Below are 15,430 nucleotides of genomic sequence, written 5' to 3' on the forward strand. Positions count from 1 at the left end.
CCTTGCACTCTACACAGCCAGAATCTGACCCTGCTGAAAGTCAGGTTCTCCTTCCCGCATACTATACCACCTTACACGGGGACAAAGAGGAAGGTGCAGATGAAAGTACAGGTTCCTTCATCAGGTGGGGGGGCATGCTTGTTGGCATTGGCACAGGGCCCCTCATAGTACGCAAAAGTGTCTCTGGCAGTGGGAGGCGCCACCCGCCATCAAACACGCCGCCATATTATGAGGGGCCCTGTGCCAGAGCCAACTAGTGGGCTCCCCTGCTTGCTCAGGATCACAGCACTTGCAAAGTTGAAATACTTACCTCTCCCTGCTCCACCGCTGTGACTTATTCCACGTTTCCTGGACCCACGAAAATCTTGAGCCAGCCCTACCCCCCCACAACTTTAGCCAAATGAACCCCTGTTTTCAATGCCTAACTATTATTATAAAGTAAATTAAGACTGACAAGCTTAAGAAATAAGAATTGATATTTTTGGCATTAAAATGGGCACTGTAGGCGTTTTCCTGTCCTCCACTCACTGCCGACTTTGATTCCCTATTGACTTGCATTGGGTTTCGTGTTTCGGTTGGCCCCCGACTTTTCGCAATAATCGGCCGATTTCACCCGACCCGACTTTTGACAAAGTCGTGTTTCCCGAAACCCGACTCGATCCTAAAAAAGTAAAAGTCGCTCAACCCTAGTCACGCCTGCTGGGCGTTAGCAATCAGCGAACTGTGATGTAAATCCTGAGGCAATGTCGCTGATTGGTCACGCCGGCTGAGCACGAGCAATCAGTGAAGCGTGATTTAAATCCCGTGCCAATTTCGCTGATTGGTCGCGCTGGCTGGGCGCGACCAATCAGCGAAGTGTGATTTAAATCCCGTGGCAATGTCGCTGATTGGTCGCGCCGGCTGGGCATGAGCAATCAGCGAAGTGTGATTTAAATCCCGTGGCAATGTCACTGATTGGTCGCGCCGACTGAGCACGAGCAATCAGTGAAGCGTGATTTAAGTCCCGCGGCAATGTCACTGATTGGTTGCTCCCATTTGCTTCCAAACTCCTTGAGCAGTACGTCCACGCTGAACTTTCCTCTCACTTTGCATCTAACTCACTCTTTGACAATCTACAATCTGACTTCTGTCCCCACCATTCCACTGAAACTGCCTTGACCAAACTTACTAACGACTTACTTACAGCCAAAGCTAACAGACAATTCTCTATATTCCTCCTTCTAGACCTGTGCTCTGCCTTCGAACCAGTTGACCACTGCCTCCTACTACAGATCCTCTCATCCTTGGGTGTTAAAGACCTGCCCTATGCTGTATCTCCTCATACCTTATCAACCGCACATTTAGTGTTTCCTACTCCCACACTACCTCCTCATCTCGTCCTCTTTCTGTTGTTGTCCCTCAAGGCTCTGTCCTAGGAACCCTACTCTTATCCATCTATACCCTTGGCCTGGGACAAGTCATAAAGTCCTATGGTTTCCAGTACCATCTATATACTGATGACACTCAGATCTACCTCTCTGGCCCAGATGTTGACTCTCTGCCGTCCAGAATCCCAGAGTGTCTATCAGTCATATACTCCTCTCTCTTCCTCAAGCTCAATTTCTACAAATCTAAACTAATTATCTTTCCTCCATCTCACATATTTTCTGTACCTTATCTATCTATCACAATAAATTACATTACATTTTCCCCTGTCCCGGAAATCCGCTGCCTCAGAGTAACCCATGACTCTGCCTTGTCCTTCAAACCGCACATCCAAGCTCTCTCTACCTCCTGTCTCCTTCAGCTCAAAAATATTCAGATAATTCATTCAGACAGAACCTGAAAACCCATGTCTTCAAGAAAGCTTACAACCTGCAATGACCACGCTGCCACCTCAACACCTACTGCAATAATCCTATAGAATGTACGCCTTCAAGGACAGTGTCCTCTTTCCTCTGAACCAGCCTACCTTTGTTAGTTTGTCTACTGTAAGTGATATACTATATGCATTTTGATGTAACTCCTTTTCATGTACAGCACCAACGAATCAATGGTGCAGTGTAAAAAAAATAATAATAATAATGCTCAGACACAGCTAGGCTTAACCCCTTAGTGACAGAGCCAATTTGGTACTTAATGACCAAGCTAATTTTTGCAATTCTGACCACTGTCACTTTATGAGGTTATAACTCTGGAACGCTTCAACGGATCCGGCTGATTCTGAGACTGTTTTTTCGTGACATATTGTACTTCATGTTAGTGGTAACATTTCTTCGATATTACTTGCGATTATTTATGAAAAAAACGGAAAAATGGCGAAAATTTTTAAAATTTTGCAATTTTCAAACTTTGTATTTTTATGCCCTTAAATCAGAGAGATATGTCACAAAAATAATTAATAAATAACATTTCCCACATGTCTACTTTACATCAGCACAATTTTTTTTTGTTAGGGAGTTATAAGGGTTAAAAGTTGACCAGCAATTTCTCATTTTTACAACACCATTTTTTTTTAGGGACCACATCACATTTGAAGTCATTTTGAGGGGTCTATATGATAGAAAATAACCAAGTGTGACACCATTCTAAAAACTACACCCCTCAAGGTTCTCAAAACCACATTCAAGAAGTTTATTAACCCTTTACGTGCTTCACTGGAACTGAAGCAATGTGGAAGGAAAAAATGAACATTTAACTTTTTTTTGCAAACATCTTAATTCAGAACCATTTTTTTTATTTTCACAAGCATAAAAACAGAAATGTAACCATAAATTTTGTTATGCAATTTTGCCTGAATACGCCAATACCCCATATGTGGGGGTAAACCACTTTTTTGGGCGCACCGCAGAACTTAGAAATGAAGGAGCGCCGTTTGACTTTTTCAATGCAGAATTGGCTGGAATTGAGATCGGACGCCATGTCACGTTTAGAGAGCCCCTGATGTGCCTAAACAGTGGAAACTCCCCACAAGTGACACCATTTTGGAAACTAGACCCCGTAAGGAACTTATCTAGATGTGTGGTGAGCAATTTGAACCCCCAAGTGCTTCACAGAAGTTTATAACGTAGAGCCGTGAAAATAAAAAATCGCTTTTGTTTACACAAAAATGAATTTTTGCCCAAAAATTCTTATTTTCACAAGGGTAACAGGAGAAATTAGACCACAAAAGTTGTTGTGCGATTTCTCCTGAATACGTCGATACACCATATGTGAGGGTAAACCACTGTTTGGGCGCACCGCAGAGCTTGGAAGTGAAGGAGCGCCGTTTTACTTTTTCAATGTAGAATTGGCTGGAATTGAGTTTGGACGCAATGTCGCGTTTGGAGAGCCCCTGATGTGCCTAAACAGTGGAAACCCCCCACAAGTGACCCCATTTTGGAAACTAGACCCCTTATGGAACTTATCTAGATGTGTGGTGAGCACTTTGACCCCCCATGTGCTTCACAGAAGTTTATAATGTAGAGCCGTGAAAAAAAAAATCGCATTATTTCTACAAAAATGATCTTTTTGCCCACAAATTTTTATTTTCACAAGGGTAACCGGAGAAATTAGACCACAAACGTTGTTGTGCAATTTCTCCCGAGTACGCTGATACCCAATATGTGGGGGTAAACCACTGTTAGGGTGCACCGCAGAGCTTGGAAGAGAAGGAGTGCCGTTTTACTTTTTCAATGTAGAATTGGCTGGAATTGAGATCAGACGCCATGTAGCGTTTGGAGAGCCCCTGATGTGCCTAAACAGTAGAAATCCCCCACAAGTGACCCCATTTTGGAAACTAGACCCACCATGGAACTTATCTAGATGTGTGGTGAGAACTTTGAATGCCCAAGTGCTTCACAGAAGATTATAATGCAGAGTCGTGAAAATAAAAAATATTTTTTTTTCCACAAAAATGATTTTTAGCCCCCAAGTTTTTATTTTCACAAGGGTAACAAGAGAAATTGGACCCCAAAAGTTGTTGTCCAATTTGTCCTGAGTATGCTGGTACCCCATATGTGGGGGTAAATCACTGCTTGGGCGCACGGCAGAGCTCGGAAGGAAGGAGTGCCGTTTTGGAATGCAGACTTTGATAGAATGGTCTGCGGGCATTATGTTGCGTTTGCAGAGCCCCTGATGTACCTAAACAGTAGTAACCCCCCACAAGTGACCCCAGTTTGGAAACTAGACCCCCCAAGGAACTTATCTAGATGTGTGGTGACAACTTGAATGCCCGAGTGCTTCACAGAAGTTTAGAATGCAGAGTCGTGAAAATAAAAAAAATTTTTTTTTTCCACAAAAAACATATTGTAGCCCCCAAGTTTTTATTTTCACAAGGGTAACAGGAGAAATTGGACTGCAATAGTTGTTGTCCAATTTATCCTGAGTACGCTGATGCGCCATATGTGGGGGTAAACCACTGTTTGGGCGCACGGCAGAGCTCGGAAGGGAAGGAGCGCCGTTTTGGAATGCAGACTTTGATAGAATGGTCTGTGGGCAATATGTTGCGATTGCAGAGCCCCTGATGTACCTAAACTGTAGTAACCCCCCACAAGTGACCCCATTTTGGAAACTAGACCCCCCAAGGAACTTATCTAGATGTGTGGTGAGAACTTTGAATGCCCGAGTGCTTCACAGAAGTTTAGAATGCAGAGTCGTGAAAATAAAAAATATTTTTTTTTTCACAAAAAAGATATTGTAGCCCCCAAGTTTTTATTTTCACAAGATAACAGGAGAAATTGGACCACTAAAGTTGTTGTCCAATTTATCCTGAGTATGCTGAAGCCCCATATGTGGGGGTAAACCACTGTTTGGGCGCACAGCAGAGCTCGGAAGGGAAAGAGCGCCGTTTTGGAATGCAGACTTAGATAGAATGGTCTGTGGGCGTTATGTTGCGTTTGAAGACACAAAAGAGAATAGTAAAACCAAAAACACTCAGTTTGAAAAAATGTTGCAGTAATCCGCAAGTGCTAGTAAAAGATGTAAAAAACAGGGTATTTGGTTGATACGTTTTTTGCAAAAAATGTATACTAAGCTGCTCTACCAATCTTCACGGTATACCCTTATCAGAGCAGTCCTAACTAATGTATGCAATCCCTATCTGATGTATTTAAAAACCTGATCATCTGTATATAACCTGTGTGAACAGGGTTCAGAGAGGAAAAATCCATGTGTGCATACAGGGTAGAACAGCTTTTGTGCAGATAGCCCAAGAGGAGTGGTGGAACTCCCCAGTCTTGTAGACACAAGAGAACAATTATGGAAACAGGAACACATGGGCTACTTGCACAGTGAACAAGTCTGTATGATTATGTTCACACACCACCAAGAAACCTGAAGACACAAAAGAGAATAGTAAAACCAAAAACACTCAGTTTGAAAAAATGTTGCAGTAATCCGCAAGTGCTAGTAAAAGATGTAAAAAACAGGGTATTTGGTTGATACGTTTTTTGCAAAAAATGTATACTAAGCTGCTCTACCAATCTTCACGGTATACCCTTATCAGAGCAGTCCTAACTAATGTATGCAATCCCTATCTGATGTATTTAAAAACCTGATCAGTGAACCTAATCAGTGGAAACCCCCCAATTCTAGCTCCAACCCTAACCCCAACACACCCCTAACCCTAATCCCAACCTGATCCATAATCCTAATCACTAACCCTAACCATAATCACAACCCGAACCCCAAAACAACCCTAATGTCAACCCTAACCATAACCCTAATCAAAACCCTAAATCCAACACACCCCTAATCCTAATCTCAACCCTAACCTCAAACCTAACCCTAATCCCAATACACCCCTAATCACAACCCTAACCTTAACCCTAATCCCAAACCTAACCCTAATCCCAAGCGTAACCCTAATGCCAACCCTAACCCTAATACCAACCATAATCCAAAACCCTAACCCTAATCCCAACTCTAACCCTAACTTTAGCCCCAACCCTAGCCCTAACTTTAGCCCCAACCCTAACCCTAGCCCTAAGGCTACTTTCACAACTTGCATCGTTTGGCATCCGTCGCAATCCGTCGTTTTGGACAAGAAACGGATCCTGCAAATGTGCCCGCAGGATGCGTTTTTTGCCCATAGACTTGTATTGCCGACGGATCGTGACGGATGGCCACACGTCGCCTCCGTCGTGCACTGGATCAGTTGTGTTTTGGCGGACCGTCGGCACAAAAAACCGTTCAATGAAACGTTTTTTTGTACGTCGCATCCGCCATTTCTGACCGCGCATGCGTGGCCGTAACTCCGCCCCCTCCTCCCCAGGACATAGATTGGGCAGCGGATGCGTTGAAAAACTACAGCTGCTGCCCACGTTGTGCACAATTTTCACAACGTGTGTCGGTATGTCGGGCCGACGCATTGCGACGGCCCCGTACCGACGTAAGTGTGAAAGAAGCCTAACCCTAAATTTAGCCCCAACCCTAACCCTAAATTTAGCCCCAACCCTAACCCTAGCCCTAACCCTAACCCTAACCCTAGCCCTAACCCTAGCCCTACCCCTAACCCTAACCCTAGCCCTAGCCCTAACCCTAGCCCTAACCCTAGCCCTAACCCTAGCCCTAACCCTAACCCTAGCCCTAACCCTAGCCCTAACCCTAGCCCTAACCCTTACCCTAGCCCTAACCCTAATTTTAGCCCCAACTGCTGTTCTCCTGCCGGCCAGCAGATGGAGACAGATGGCGGGCACACTACGCATGCGCCCGCCATTTTCTTTTGCCGGCGGCCAGGAGGAGCAGCAGGAGGATCCAGGGACACTGGTGAGTATGATAGGGTCCCCGAATCCCCCTTTTTCTCTGTCCTCTGATGTGCGATCACATCAGAGGACAGAGAATTACACTTTACTTTTTTTTTTTTTTTTTGCGATCGCCGGTAAACAGTTAATTACCGGCGATCGCAAAACAGGGGTCGCTAAAACCGACCCCCGATCATGCTCTTTGGGGTCTCAGCTACCCCCGGCAGCCGAGACCCCAAAGATTCTCGCGGGGCCGGCCGGCGGGCGCACTGCACATGCGCCCGCCATTTTCAAGATGGCGGCGCCCACCGGGAGCCACGAGGAGCATCGGGGGAGATAGGTAAGTATTGGGGGGCTACCTGGGACCCCTTTTCTCTGTCCTCCGATGTGCGATCACATCGGAGGACAGAGAAATTAAAAAAATATCGCGTTTTTTTTTTGCGATCGCCGGTAAACGGTTAATTACCGGCGATCGCAAATGCGGGGTCAGTAAAAAAAATCCGAATCATGTTCTCTGGGGTCTCGGCTACCCCCGGCAGCCGAGACCCCGGAGAAAATCCGACTCTGGGGGGCGCTATTTACTTTTTCCACAGCGCCGTTAATTAACGGCGCTGTGCTTTAAGCACCCTTAGCGGCCGCCGTTAAAAGGCGTATCGGCAGTCGCTAAGGGGTTAAATGACAGAATTGATATGTTTGTATTTTTATAAGTTACAATATTTTTTAACATTCTGTATGCATATTTTTAAATGACGCAGGTCTTACAAATGCCCTTAAAGAAAGTAGTTTGACATAATTACACACCTGGACCTGTAGAAGCGTTGCACTAACGTGAAACAGCCTTCGTTCTCTGTTCTTCTCCCTTCACCCCTTGTTCTCCAGCACACCATGTCAATGCCCCAAAGTTTGGAATAAAGGACTTGTATTTTTAAATGGATCAATGAGTGCCACTCTTTCTCTTCATTCATGAACTTTAATCCACTCGCAGCAGAGCACCTTGGCATGTCGCTCGCATGGTTATGGAATGATTGATTAAAGATAATACACCGTTTGGTGCTGAATAACTCTTCCAGTTCTATGTGATTTCTTTATTCTTTATTCTTTTATTGTCTGGCACACTCAACATATGAACACAATTTACATTTCTCCAAGTGATATCCCTCCAGAGCAACTAGCGACGATTGGTGCTATTTTGGCAAGACAGGAGTTTTTATTCTAATGGCAATCAGGAACATGAATTGCAGGTCATAGGCACTGGAACTCCTGAAAAGAAGATCAACTTCTTGGCAGAAAAAAAAATTTGCTTATTTCAGGCAATTAAATCTTTATAATCGTATGACGAATCTGAACAAGATCATAGGGGCCTATGTTAGGGTGACAATGTGTTCTATATAAAAATTAAAATTTAATTTTATTTGAAGTCTCACCCTCTATAATTGTTATACATAATGAACTTTAATATCTTTTAAAAAATTGTTTTTTTTTGTTGTGTTTAAAACGTGGCTCAACGTCAGACCTTGAATAATTAATAGCCATTAAAATAGGATTTGGGTAGTTTTAATATAGAGCAGCAATAAGGGCCCCACCACTCATTGACTCTCGTCAATTTACTTATTTGTAATTTGTAAAGAATATTTAATATTAGTTTATATTTCCTGTTTCAAAGTAAACTTGCCAGACTACAGACAAACTTATAATAATATATATATTTATTTTATAATACATAATATAATATATTATAATAATATACAGTATTATTCACTGTTTTATGTAAATCTAATCAAATATTTATGCAGCAGCCTACACCACTCCCATTTGTCTTTTATTGTCTAATTAAATTTCTGCCTGAAATTCACTTGCAAATTACTATTAGAATTGAAAGTAAGTGTTGATGACCAATAATAGGTTGATTTGCAACAACTAGGGATGAGCGAATCTCTGTGTATTCGGCATCTGTCCAGCCAACACTGGAAATGAATGGAGCGGAGAGCAAGCATCCACACTTCATTCACTGTCCTGGCTTCCATGTCGGACAATAAAGTTTGTAGAAAGGCTAAGTGCAGGGCAGCCAATCCACAAACTTTGTGGCTGTAGCCCATGCCTCAGTCATTAGCATAGATTGCTAATGGAGAAGGTGCACAGCCGAATACACAGGGATTCGCTCATCCCTAGCGGAAACGTATCAAACTTTAATGAAATGTGGTTTTATGTTTTACTATTTAGGCCTCCCATAGGTTTAGTCACTGTTGTCAGAAAAAAGGGCGCCTTCAAATTGCAGTGTTAGGCCGCCGTCACACTAGCAGTATTTGGTCAGTATTTTACATCAGTATTTGCAAGCCAAAACCAGGAGTGGGTGATAAGTGCAGAAGTGGTGCATATGTTTCTATTATACTTTTCCTCTAATTGTTCCATTCCTGGTTTTGGCTTACAAATACTGATGTAAAATACTGACCAAATACTGCTAGTGTGATGGCAGCCTTAGAGGAATGTGGTTAATTGGAGGGACAGCAGGCAGTATTACCAATTGTAAGCGACCATTGAAATGGCAGGTGTGGGTCAGATTTTATTTCCTGCACTGTACATTTTCGCAACCAGTGCTACCATCAAAGCCAACAAAGTACTTCCATTCTGGGAAAAAATGAGAATCCTGACAAGGCAAAAATATCATATGATCTGTATGGTGAAGAGTCTGTTTGGTCAGTGGAAGAGTCTGGAGAAGAATTCTAAATGGCGAATCAAAACATAAGAATCCAAGGAGAAGGAATGTGTTAATAAACTTGATTTATTTGATGTTGATTATATGATGCCATGAAACTTCTAAAACTTCAGGAAGACAGTGATCTCTTGCTTGCTCAAAGAGAAATAGGTTCTCTTAGAAGCATAGGAAAAGTAGACAGAAAGCTTTCCATGGTCGAAGAAAGAAGATTTATGATAGAATTACAGGCAGAGAAATGAAGAAAAAAGGAAACTGAGCCAGTTGAGCAGTCAACACCATCAGCTGAACTTTCCAGTAGTAGTAGTGGTTGCAGTGACAAGAGCGTTTCTGACAATGATAGTGATGAGGGTGAAGGGTATTTTAGCTCCAATCAACATAAGTCGGTAAGATCTGTCAACATTGTGACTCCAGAAGTTGCTGCAGCTCTAAACAGAACACCAGTGATAGAAAAGCGACCTACATGATTGCTGCAACTTCTCTGTCTCTTGGCCATGATCCAAACAGTTTCACATTGACTATTGAATCTATCAGACAGGCTCATCACCAGCATCTAGATAGTGCAGCAAATGCTATCAATGCTGCCTTCGACAGCAGTGGACCACTGGCTGTACACCAGGATGGGAAAAGGTTTGCAAGCCAGACCCGTAATGAAGCTCCTGAGTGAATGTCAGTACTAGTGTTAGGAGGAGAAACTGAGTTGTTGTCAGTCCCAGAAATACCCAACTGCACAAGCTAAGGCTGTATATGAGATTTTGCAGGAATGGCAGCTGTTGGTTAAAGTGAAGTTTATGCAACACGAACAGTAGTTACACTGGTACAAAGGCTGGTGCATGGGTCCTCTTGCAACAGAAACTGCAGAAAGAACTACTGAGTCTGCTGTGTAGGCACCTCATTTGTGATGCCCCAGGGCCCTGGTTGTCACAGTGGCATTGTTTTCCTCACAGAGAGAGTGATGTCACGCTTGGAAGTGACAGAAGATTTCTCTTAACAGGTAATTAGCACATAAAACACCGTTCTGACTCCAGGCCAGAAGGGGGAGCTGCTCTCTCTGGTCGGGCAGAGGAGTTAGTTGCTAGGCAGTTAGGAAGATTTAGACAGTTGGTGCAGGACAGCAGACTGGAGCAGTCTGAGGCAGAAGGACGGGTGAGGGGCAGTACAGCCTGAGGTGCTGTAGCTCCTAGATAGTGAGATACAGAAGAAAGAACAGCCTTTAGATAATGTGTCGGAGAGCGAAGCACAGGAGAGTGACACCAAGGGAGAATAGCTGTGACTGGGCTACCTCCCTGATAGAGTGAAGACACCGGTAACCGGAAGACCGAGGATGTGTCATACTCTAGGAGGCACAGCAGAAACCGGTCGGACAACCAGACTACACGTAACCTGTCCGCCCTAATACCCAGGAGACACAGTGACATATAGAGCCCGGGTCATGATAGAGACCCTGTAAAAAGGCTCGAGTCACCTGTCATACGGGTTTATGTCCCACTTCAATAAAGGACAGAGATAATTGAGAGGCCCTTGCTAAGAAGCCATAGGCAGTAAGGGACTATAATACCACAGCGCTTATACGAAGGCTTTTAACTTCAAGTGGTAAAGCTGGACTCTTAACTCGCTTCCAAGCTGGCCGGACCCTGCCTGTACCTGTGATCTGGTGCCCTGGACTTTGGCTGCCTGTACCATCAATAAACCAGGTAAAAAGACTGCACAACTGCATCTTTCGTTCTTTACTGCACCACTCACCATCTTCCATCTATTCACCGGCAGCCCTGGGGACCTACTTCACCTGTGGGAAGTTATACCATCTGGCTGCCATAACATCACCCCAGAAGACCCCTTTGGGCAGCGTTGGTCATCCCTGACCGAATACCAGAGGTGGTGTTACGAACTTTCTTTATTTCAAAAACCCCCTTAAAGACCTTCCCTTTTACTTGGGTACCCAGGGCCACTGATCGTGTCGCCGCCACCATGACATCCCTTTAAGTACCGGACCTGTTACCGAGTACCCCACTGCCCTAACGGGTGACTCACATTAACAAGCTAATTATTGCAAGCATGTTTGATAAATTTTGGCTGGCATCAACATGTCCTAATATAAAATTCCTGCATGATTGTCTTCAATAAAATTAGAAGTCTTTATTAGCAATCCATAAAAGTCACAACAGCAAACGCGTTTCAAATTTCAATCCTTATTCGTTGCATGCGGTAATAACAAAATCTGGCATACTATGTCATATTTTGTGTAATCATGTGATTTGAAACCTCCAATCCTATGGCAGCTGGATTACAAAGTTACAAAATCCATAAAATTTGCATATAAATAGATCAAATCATTATGAGAATGCAATCAGACAAGTAGCATAGCTCATATTTTGAAACATCTAAAAGTCATACTCCACAGTATTGTGTGGCTGATTTAAATATCCGCCATCTTACCTGATTGAACAAAACAATCCGTAGTCATTGTGTTTTAGGAATCAAGTTTCTGAAGAGATACAAAATATATTGTTATGCAAGTTAAATAAATTACATCTACAATTTAAATAATAGGAAGAGCATGGTATTGTGTATCAATAATGGTAAATTAAATCGTACTTGATACTCATGCTTTGTGGTACTCTACTACCAAGATCAAATATCCACCAAGCTTCACATTTCAAAAGAATCCTGTGATTATCTCCAGGTTCTCGAAAATGTTTACTTTTTTTCCAATACCTGTAATTAAGCAAGAAGTTTCATTGCCATTGTGTTTATGATGACTAAAATGCGTGGAGACTGCTGAGCATTTGTTGATCAATTTATTTATCGCATCTGATAAATGCCTCCTAATGCAGGTTTTGAATGTGTTGGTAGTAAACCCCACATACTGTAGTTGATAAGTTTTACAGGTAATCAAATAAATAATATAAGTGGTATTGCAATTAATGAAGCTTTTTATTGGATACGTTTTACTTGTTGTCAAAGTAAATGTAGTGTTTTCTATATATTTATAGCAATTGCAAATATTATGACCACATTTAAAAAATCCCGAAGTATGAATCCATGCAAATCTAGTTTCAATATTACATTTGAGATACAAACTGTTACAAAAGTTACTTACTGTAACAATAATCTAATAAGGTCAATGAATCAAGAAAGCCAACAAATTAACCCTATACCATTTAAAGATTAGTCAGATAAAATTTAACTTTTAATAAGTTCCTCTAAAAAATGTAACCATTAAACACCATACAAGCAACCATGCTAGCTGTGTTCACCCTGCACCAGTTTGCCTGCATCCAATGCCTACCTGTCAGCGGAGGTTTGCACCCTAAAATAAATAAACGAGTGATGGCGTCCTCCGCTCCTCGGTGACTATCCCTAAATCTCCTAGATAGCCATATGCTGGGGAATCATGCAACCACTTATTGTACATGTACAGGGAAAGGAGCAGACAGGGAATGCCGTATAAGTATCAATAATGAAGATAGACAGCAATAATTAAAAAATGGGCAAAAACAGTGAACTATATCACACAAGTACCTCGCTATACTGTTCCCTGCTGATTGAACCCCTGCCTAACAGTGGAGGTAGGTACCCTACTTGTCAGCGGATATGGCACCCTACGCTCGGTGACGGCTGTCCCTGGGAATCCCTATTGATAATTCAGCTAATCCATAGGACAATTTTATAATAAATAACATAGGCAGGTAACATATGATATTAGACCCAGAACAGATAAAAGATTAAAGGCAAATAACATAGATATATCATGATAGCAGTAAGCATTAGAGGTACTTATGGTTTTAGATGCTTATCAGGAACCTCTACGCGTTTCACCATAGCAGATCATCAGGAGGTTGGATGTAAGGATGCTGTATGGTGACCACCCATGTACCTTCTTATATAGATGTCCCCATTTCCTTCCAATGAGCACTTCCTTTGTTCACTAGAGGTACCCATCAACACTTTCCATATTGGGGCTTGTGAATTACTGATCATTAGGGATATTGATCCCCTAGGTTTTTTTATTCTCAGCACCACTGAACAAACAGATACTCATAGGTAGCCAAATCACACGTGAGAGAGGATAAACGTGAAAGTATATCAATTACCTTCATAGCATCCAAAGCGTGCGTCCACAGCATGCGCTCCATCTGGAACGCATCAGTATTTCCTGTCTATTTGTTTACACTGTGCATGGGACAGAAAGCTACCTAAAGTATGTGCTTTCCTGGCTGAAAACCTTACCGGGTTAGTTAGAATGCGCTTAAATTTCTCCTCTTGATACAAGATCGGTAGATGTTTATTAATTATTTGTTTAGTTTGTTTAAATTGAGGGCTATATGTTGTAACAAAATTTATATCATGATCTCACTGTATATGCAATCTTGTTTTCCTGTTTTTATTCTTATTCTGTTTATCTTTCTTTTTATTATTCAATATATCTTAAACGAAGTCTATATAAAATATATAAAAATGGTGGCGCAAAGTGTCCCATGCTATACAACAACTCCTGCTGCAATACCAACAAATCTCCACCAAAGATTTGCCAAAAAATAAACACAATTAAAATTAAATTGATATATGCACAAAGTGCATATATCGGTATGCGCTGAAGAAATAGCGGTGACAGTAGGGACAAATAGTCTATTAGAACCACAATCCCCCGATTAAAAAAGTAAGGAAATGGTAATAGTCTGATAACCAAATCAACGCCGATATATTGGCAGTATATGTGATTCACAGAGGAAAAAAAATGAATGAATGGCAGCGCTTAGAAGTAATCCCTACCTCCGTTGCTGATTGTTGAATATAAACGTTCCTCCTGCGAGACAGATGCCCGTGTGCTAAAAGTGCTGTAAGCGGGTGGCTGCCCCAGCCGGCGGCGAGCCCCCTCCTACTAATCTCCGGGTGGAGACGGGATCCTGCAGAGCCGACGCCGCACGTGGTAGCGGCGGTAAGAACAGACGGTGCGCAGGACCTGGGTGACGTAGTGTGTCACGTGACCAAATCCCCCGGTGAATGAGTGAATACAGGGTGCAGCTAGGACCAAACTACCAACGCGTTTCGGAGACGCCTGTCTCCTTCTTCAGGGTTGGTCTCTGCACCATATTCACAGTCCTTATATAGCTGCTAATCTTCTGAGCCAATTGGTAGAGAAGTTCACTGAAAACCAAAAAGTTCTGCACCCATATTTAATCCTCTTGGTGCAATACTGTCTAGGAGAAAAATCCATTTTGTTTCTGCACATGACATTGCCTTAATAAAATCACCCCCTCTCCAGTGGGGGTGCACCACAGCTATGCCCATTATTTTCGTCCCATATATTCTTCCGCCATGTACTTCTGCAAAATGTAGGGACAAAGGATGACCCATAAATTTATTTTTAATATTACGGATGTGCTCATTCATCCTGGTTTTTAAGGGTCGCTTTGTCCTCCCCACATAGAATTTGCCACATGGGCATTCTATGATATAAATTACCCCGGTGGTAGAACATGTGATACAGTCCCTAATTAAAAATGTCTTATCACCTTTTTTAATATCCATGCACTTTGATGTTATTTTTTCTTTACATGCATTACATTTCTGGCATGGAAAAAAACCTTTTAATTTGGTGTGTGTAAAAGAAGACTGTACCAAGGGGAATTTTTTCTGTATTGTGGGGGCAATCATATTACCCAGATTCTGGCCCTTCTTGAAGACAAAGCGTGGATAGTTGCCGATATTTCCTCCCAATATTTTGTCATTTTTTAAGATATGCCAGTGTCTACTGACTATCTTGCGGAAGAGATGTGAATTTGAATTGTATTTAGTAATAATGGGGATGGATTCTAGAGTTACTTTGTTTTTTTGGGCTGGATTGATAAGTTCCTGTCTAAATTTACTGGCTGCCTTAAGTTTAGATTCCTCCAGCATTGTTATTTCGTATCCTTTTTCCAGGAATTTTTTTGTTAGAATTTGCGATTCTGCCTCAAAGTCTTGGGATCTAGAACAATTTCGGTAAATCCTGGTAAACTGGCTTCCTGGAATATTG

This window comes from Ranitomeya imitator, chromosome 3 (genome assembly GCF_032444005.1).
Source record: "Ranitomeya imitator isolate aRanImi1 chromosome 3, aRanImi1.pri, whole genome shotgun sequence".
NCBI classification, from domain to species: domain Eukaryota; kingdom Metazoa; phylum Chordata; class Amphibia; order Anura; family Dendrobatidae; genus Ranitomeya; species Ranitomeya imitator.